This window comes from Giraffa tippelskirchi, chromosome 12, assembly GCF_054371585.1.
Source record: "Giraffa tippelskirchi isolate mGirTip1 chromosome 12, T2T-mGirTip1v1.2.pri, whole genome shotgun sequence".
Lineage (NCBI taxonomy): Eukaryota > Metazoa > Chordata > Mammalia > Artiodactyla > Giraffidae > Giraffa > Giraffa tippelskirchi.
Genome location: NC_137286.1, coordinates 114,217,835 through 114,225,000, shown reverse-complemented (window position 1 = coordinate 114,225,000; position 7,166 = coordinate 114,217,835). Strand labels below are relative to the sequence as shown.

Genomic DNA, 7,166 nt, shown 5'->3' with positions numbered 1-7,166 from the left:
TGAAAAGGGAAAAATTGAATTCTTCATGGACTATATTTTGCTAATTTATTTCAGTAAAATTTACTTATAGAAAATAAGGTTTCTCTCTTCCTTTTTTCTTTCCTTCCTTCTTTTTTCATTTGAAGTACATGAATATAGATTTAAATATAATAAAACTGTGTATCTTGATATTGTCTCTGTATTAATTATATACTCAGGATTTTTTAAATATTTGAGGTCGCTAGTGAAGCATATAAACAAATATATAATTATTTGAGTTGTTCTCTATCAGTTTGCTATATTGTTGACTTCTAATTTGTAATTTATGAATGTTATTTATTGATCTCTATTCTATCATCACAAAAACTAATCTAAGGGTATTGTGAGAAAAGTTTGAGTTCACAAAGCATTTGCATATTCATCTAAGAAACAAGTCCTAGTGGAAGCTCTCACACAGAGATAAAATGCACAGTGTGAGAACTGGATCTCTCTGTATCCAAGCCTAGGTTAAAGGTATAAACTTCATACATTATATAACATCCTTGGCCTTGGCCTTTGGTTTCTCATCTGTGAAAATGGACAAGTAGTAAAAATAATCACAGTATTTTATTTGGAGAATTAAGCGCTCAGTTTATATGATATATTGTTAAGTCTCATCAAGAAAGAGACTGTGCTTAGGAACAGGTTTCAAGGTGTGATTGGAGAGGATAGTGCAGTAATCCAAGGCTTAGTAGAAGCTGCACGCTCACATTTTGGTGCTCTATCTGACCTGTTTACTGGAGCATCCAGTACACTGATCATCCAGAGGACACATACATGTCTTGAAGTCACAAAGATCAGAGAGCAAGGTAGAAAGTACATCTGGAGCAGACTAATAGGAATCATTAAGTCACTCCATTTCAAGTTCAGTGAACAAGAGTTTGGACCTATGTTATTTACAACGAAATCTTCACTGCCTGTCAGTTTGGCTGTTGCACTGTAATGTGTTCAATAAAGAGGTGAATGATTTATCTGACCAATTGTCACGTGATGTAAGTGATAACACCAAAAAGATGATAACGATTCCAAGAAACATTTATGGAAGGATATGGGATGGTTTTGTAATTGTAATCTTGTACTTTTAAATCAATCACTGTAAATAGTTTCTTAGCAACACTCTAAGAAAGGTACCATTGGTAAAAAAAGAAAGAAAGAAAGAAATTTTCTGTTTTTCTTCATTTGTTCATTCATTCAGCAAACAATCCTCATTACCTGCTATATGGCAGGCACAGTGTTTGTTGCTAAAAATTCAAAGATGAATTTTAACTGAAGGACGTGAGACATTATTGTTTTGTTTTTTAAAGACATACTAATGAGAAGCTTTTGAATAAAACTGATGATACTGAGTCACAAAACTATACTTAGGAGTTATTAAAAAATATCATACTTCTTGTTTGCCTAAATTGTAAATACTATTAAAAAATGGCTTTATGTCTTACGGCTTTGTTTTTTCTTTCCATTTTATTGGCCATGATGATTACCCAGGAGGGTTTTCATTCCGCCTCCCCTCCAGTCATGCAATAGGTATAGTTTTAAATCTGTAGCTAGACTGAGGATAGTAATAGACACTGATGTGCATTGCTTTTACTGGTAACTATGAGAGAACTTTAGGGAACAGATGTGCTGTAAGTGACTATTGTGTTAAAGGATGTTGTCATGTTATCTCTCATGATGAGGGAAAGGACATGACACTTTTTGGGGACCTTTAACAGAAATAGTCCATTCAAACCTAGATCTAAGGATGGAATGCTTTTCTAAGTTTTGCTATTATTTATACACAGGATGGAAGATTAGACATGACTTACATCATAAATTAAGTCTTACAGTCAATGAAGAGATTTTTGGAGACAAGTCAGTGTTTTCTCACCTTATGTTGTCTAAAATAAAATCCAAATCCAGGAAGATAGGCAATTTAAGGATAGCGTAAGTCTTTACCTTGTAAGATTTAAATTTGACACTCTATGCATCACTTAGAAAACTATTTTTAACAGAGTTATCTGCTCAAGAATTTTGGTTCCCTTGTCTACTGAGAAGGAAATCAGGAAGTCATGTCTCTGCACATGGAAAGAAAAGCATTATGCACATCGTTTTCTTTTTTTTTTTTTTCTGTAGTTTTCCTCTAAACTGTCATTTACTTATTTGTTCTGGAAGTTTTGTTTTTTTTTTAATTTGTCTTGTTTTAATCTAAGTATTATGAATTTTCAGCTCATAGCATCTTTACTAGATCCAAATTAAAGACAGCACAACATTGGACTATAAATCTATAAAAGACTAAACTCCAGCTGGGGTGCAGCTGATTCCAGTGTTTCCTCCTAACATTACTCAGGGGCCAGTGGGCAATAGGATTACATTTTTCTTCCATTGCTTTTGAGTTTCTAATGATGAGCTTAAGTCATTTCAGCCCCAACATGGTCATAGTCCATGCTGTATCTCAAATTAAATGCAATATTCAAGTTTAGGCAGCAGGTGGAAGGAGAGAGAAGTCTATTCCAGTAATACTGGAGAAAAATCTCCAGTATTTTTACCATTAATTCATATTCCTCCAAAGCCTCCAATCTTTTATTTCATATATATATATATATTTGATTCCACTATAGTCCTTTTTATTCTAAAAGCCTTCATAGGTTTAGAATAATATATGCTAATATATTCTACAATATCTATATTGTAGAATATATTATATATATGTGCGCACATATTATACAACATGCTAATATATGATACAAATAGCTGGGATTATAATCTTCTCAAATGCCCATTTATTGTCCAAATTGACCTACTTCTGGTTTCAAATAGCTAAAGCTAGAGGCTTTCTTTCTTAAGGTAGACTGGCTTATGAGTATTTCTTTTTTCCATAGTACAGTGAAAAATTGTGTTTTTTCTAAGGTCAGTGAGAAATTCAAATTAGAGTTTATACTTTCTCTTTGCAGAAAATGTTGTCTTCTTACATCATTCATATATGAAACTCTCACACACTGTCAGTTGTTTCAGGAGTCATGGCAATGGATGGGGTAGAAATGATCCCATTCTCATTGGTTTCAACCAGCCCCCAAAGAGAAATATTTACTTATTAGGAGCTAATTTTAAGTGGCATATATTCAGAATCATGAAAATGACATCAATAGCCAATATAACCTATCAACACATGTATTTCCTTTTTCCTACCGATTATTTATGGCTAATAATTTAAAGTCTCCACCACCAAATGAAAAAATACAACATGTATGAAATTGATTCAGATGATCAAAGATAGGTTATTTTTTCTTTTTGTAGCAAATGGTTTCTCCCTGTAAAATGATGACTTTTTTTATACTTTGTTTACAATCTTGCAATTTGTGATGCTGAAAAAAATAACTAGGCAAAGATCAGTGATTTTGCCATAAATGTCAATAAGTTTTTTAAAGGATATTAAGCTAAAAGATGTTAAATGCTTAAAAAATCCCATTGAATACTGTAGTAACTCATCTTTAGAACGCATAGAATCAACATAATTGAAATCAATTGCAAAACAAATTTCACAGAGTGTACCTTTTTTTAGATAACAAAGGTTTAACTTTTAACACCAGGTAAAAGTGTTACTGATGTTCCAAGCATAAATGTTATACTTTTAGATTGTTTTCATTTAATTTTGGTAGAGGACCTCTGTTTAATGACAGCAAATAATTCATATGATATTATCAATAATAATGTAATGAAAAATGTTATAAACTAGTGTACATAAATTTTCATATATAGAATGTTTTACAAATTTAATGATTCTTGCAAAGAATAAAAATAATCAAGATCTTAAATAATCATTATGCATGTTTTCTTAAATTGATATTTTCCATAATTTACCTTCTTATTGAAGATATTGTCTAGTTTATTTGTATAAGTTAATATTAAAGTAAGCCATGCCAGTTTTTTAAAAATCAGAGTCATTAAGAGAAATTAAGTCAGATGCAGACAAAAGTTTAACAGCCAGTAGAAAGTCATTCCAGGAAACCATAAAAATACTTCCTTGAGTAACTGATAGTATCACCCAAGGAAGCAATATTTCTTTGCTTAAAATAGTGTTGGCTAGTTAACTCCATGCACCTGATTGCAAAGCATTCTAAAGTGAAATTTCTATTGAACCTTATATATCAGGACTTTAGTAAAATAAAATTGTCAGTGAAGTTCGTTATCTACAAATACTAACATCATAACTTGCACTTACCTACATATGAAAATGGGGCTTCCCTGGTGGCTCAGATGGTAAAGAAGCTGCCTGAAATGCAGGAGACATGTGTTCGATCACTGGGTCAGGAAGATCCCCTTGAGAAGGGGGGATACAACTCCAGTATTTTTGCCTGGAGAATCCTGTGGACAGAGGAGCCTGGAGGGCTACATTCCACGAGGTCACAGAGTCAGGCTCAACTGAGCGACTAACACACACATATACTTATGAAAATATTTATGGAGTAATAAAGTTCAGAACATTATTTCTTTCTTACTTCATGAAAAATGCTATGAAATATAATAATTTGTATTTAGCAAAACTTAAAGATGTATTAATAGAACATGTATGTGTGTAAGGAGAAGTTTTATGAGATTAATAGATAACTGCCATGTAGATGTTTTTTTATGTTGGTGATTAGTCAATTACTTGAAAAAGTACCTCCAATTTTAGTTTAGGAGATATTGTAGAACTTGATTATTTAGTTTGCTACACATGATATATTTTATGGTAGAACAAATGCCCTAAAATGTGTGAGTAACATAAATTTAAAAAAATGAAAACCGACAAGTTGCCATAATGTCCATTGTGCTATAAGTTTTCAAAAAGATTTTTATTGTAGCATAAGAATTATGATGTTATACAGAATGAAAGCACCATAAAAAATCTGTATTTTTTGATGTGTAGTATCAGTTCCATTTATTAATGATAGTTATGGTGATATATGTTTCCATGATAACCCACATATACTATCTGTCCTAAGAATGACATGACCAAAGGCATTTGTAATTATATTTACTTCTGAAAGATTATGGTTTATAGTTAAAACAAAAGAGGCATCCTGTCATTTTCTAAACCTGTTAAATGTGACAGAATCTATTTTTCTGCCAACTTGTGAGGACCAGGCAGTGAGCAAATTTGCTGTGGTCAGCTAAGTGTAACCACTGAGCAGGAAAGTGAATTTAATAATGCATTATTGTTCTTCACTGAAGGTGAACTGTTACAGTGCCTTTGTTATAGCAGACTCTGCCTCTGCTTAGGTTTCCAGATGCTGTGCAGATTACCTGATTAAAATCTCTAATGCATGATAAAATGTATCAGGTATACTTTTATATTAACATAAATGCATCCATTTTAAGGCCATAATACTGAATCTAATTGGAAATATTTCCCTATTATATTGTTTTGTGAATTCATGTTACTAATAAGCATTTGCTGTATAATATAGAATAAGTGACATGGAAGTAGGGATTCATAAAGTGTATCTTATAGTATTGGTGATTTATCTTATTGACACTGCAAAGAAAATTATAAGATTTGATAATACGTTAATGTTCTTTTAAATCAATTTTATTATATTTTCCATATTTTAAAACAAACTAAAAAATAGACTCTTGAAAATAGATTCAGTTTTCCTTTAACTACATTTTTAATGCTTTTTCTTTTCCAGTTTTAATTTATTTTGATGCTTTCTTTTTAAATGCACTGATCTACTATGGAACTTTCATAACATTTTAGCTCTTATGGAGTTGGAAAGTGCATGGTAGAGAATTAAAGGGTGCTGTAGTTTTTCTATTTTACCCAAGTTTAATTCATTAAAGAATAAAATATGTGTTAGATAATATTTTTAAATAAGTGGAAAGAGATATAAGTTTTATTTAGGAAATCAAACTGTAAGGAATATGTGCATATAGATTACTTTTATCATTATAAATTCTTATATTGATAGAGGTTCCTGTCATGATTTTCAAAGAGTTCATGAAAATATTGCAAGTTGTAGGTTCCTGTTAGCTAAACATGTTATAGACTCATAATTGAGAATCAAATAGTTAATTTGGAAGTGATTTCTCAGAGATTTTGCTTTTTTCCAGTGAATCTTTCAAACATTTCTTGTAATCCATAGCTGAAAGGGTGCACAAAACCTAATCTCTTGTGTGGCTGCTGAACTTTATGGAGAAGAGGCTAAGAAAAGCATTTTTCTGAATATCAGGAGCACCCATCAATGAATATCACTATGGGCCATAGAACATGCAAGTTCAAAAGACAGGAGGAAACCAGGAGATGAGTAAAAAATAATAACAGACCCAGTGTGAAATGTTTCTACTGAACAATAATGAGAAAATGATTTCCACCATTATTTCCTCTTAACAAATAGAATTCTGTGAATATAGTAGAACTATAACGTTAGTTATATTTGCACTCTGATGCATAGATTTTCAATATTTTCATTTTATTCAATAATTACAAAATAAAATAGAATCAACCATGCAGTATTGAGGAAAGAAATGAATTACAGTGTGTTGGTAAATATAAATATATAATTATTTCCTAAAGAAATTTAAACTTTTTAATTACACTGTGAACAATGTTTCTTCCTCCTTTTATTTTATTAAAAATTTTTGTTACATGTTTCGGATGTGTTCAGTTCAGTTCAGTTCAGTCGCTCAGTCGTGTCCGACTCTTTGCGACCCCATGAATCGCAGCACGCCAGGTGTCCCTGTCAATCACCAACTCCTGGAGTTTACCCAAACCCATGTCCATCGAGTCGGTGATGCCATCCAACCATCTCATCCTCTGTCGTCCCCTTCTCCTCCTGCCCCCAATCTTTCCCAGCATCAGGGTCTTTTCCAATGAGTCATCTCTTTGCATGAGGTGGCCAAAGTATTGGAGTATTTCAGCTTCAACATCAGTCCTTCCAATGAACACCCAGGACTGATCTCCTTTAAGATGGACTGATTGGATCTCCTTGCAGTCCAAGGGACTCTCAAGAGTCTTCTCCAACACCACAGTTCAAAAGCATAAATTCTTTGGTGCTCAGCCCTCTTCACCATCCAACTCTCACATCCATATGTGACCACTGGAAAAACCATAGCCTTGACTAGATGGACCTTTGTTGGCAAAGTAATGTCTCTGCTTTTCATTATGCTATCTAGGTTGGTCATAACCTTCC

General features: G+C 32.4%; 1 protein-coding gene and 1 long non-coding RNA gene across 8 annotated transcripts in view; both read left to right on the top strand.

Annotated features, from left to right (window-relative positions):
• The window catches only part of LOC145528909 (uncharacterized), a 3,323-nt gene extending 2,144 nt beyond the window's left edge, over window positions 1-1,179 (top strand). Inside the window, exon 2 of the long non-coding RNA XR_014070785.1 lies at window positions 1-1,179. This exon is cut by the window's left edge and continues 262 nt beyond it. This is a non-coding gene — a long non-coding RNA (uncharacterized LOC145528909).
• The window catches only part of DACH1 (dachshund family transcription factor 1), a 456,626-nt gene that overhangs the window by 338,706 nt on the left and 110,754 nt on the right, over window positions 1-7,166 (top strand). The gene's annotated exons all lie outside the window — the stretch shown is intronic.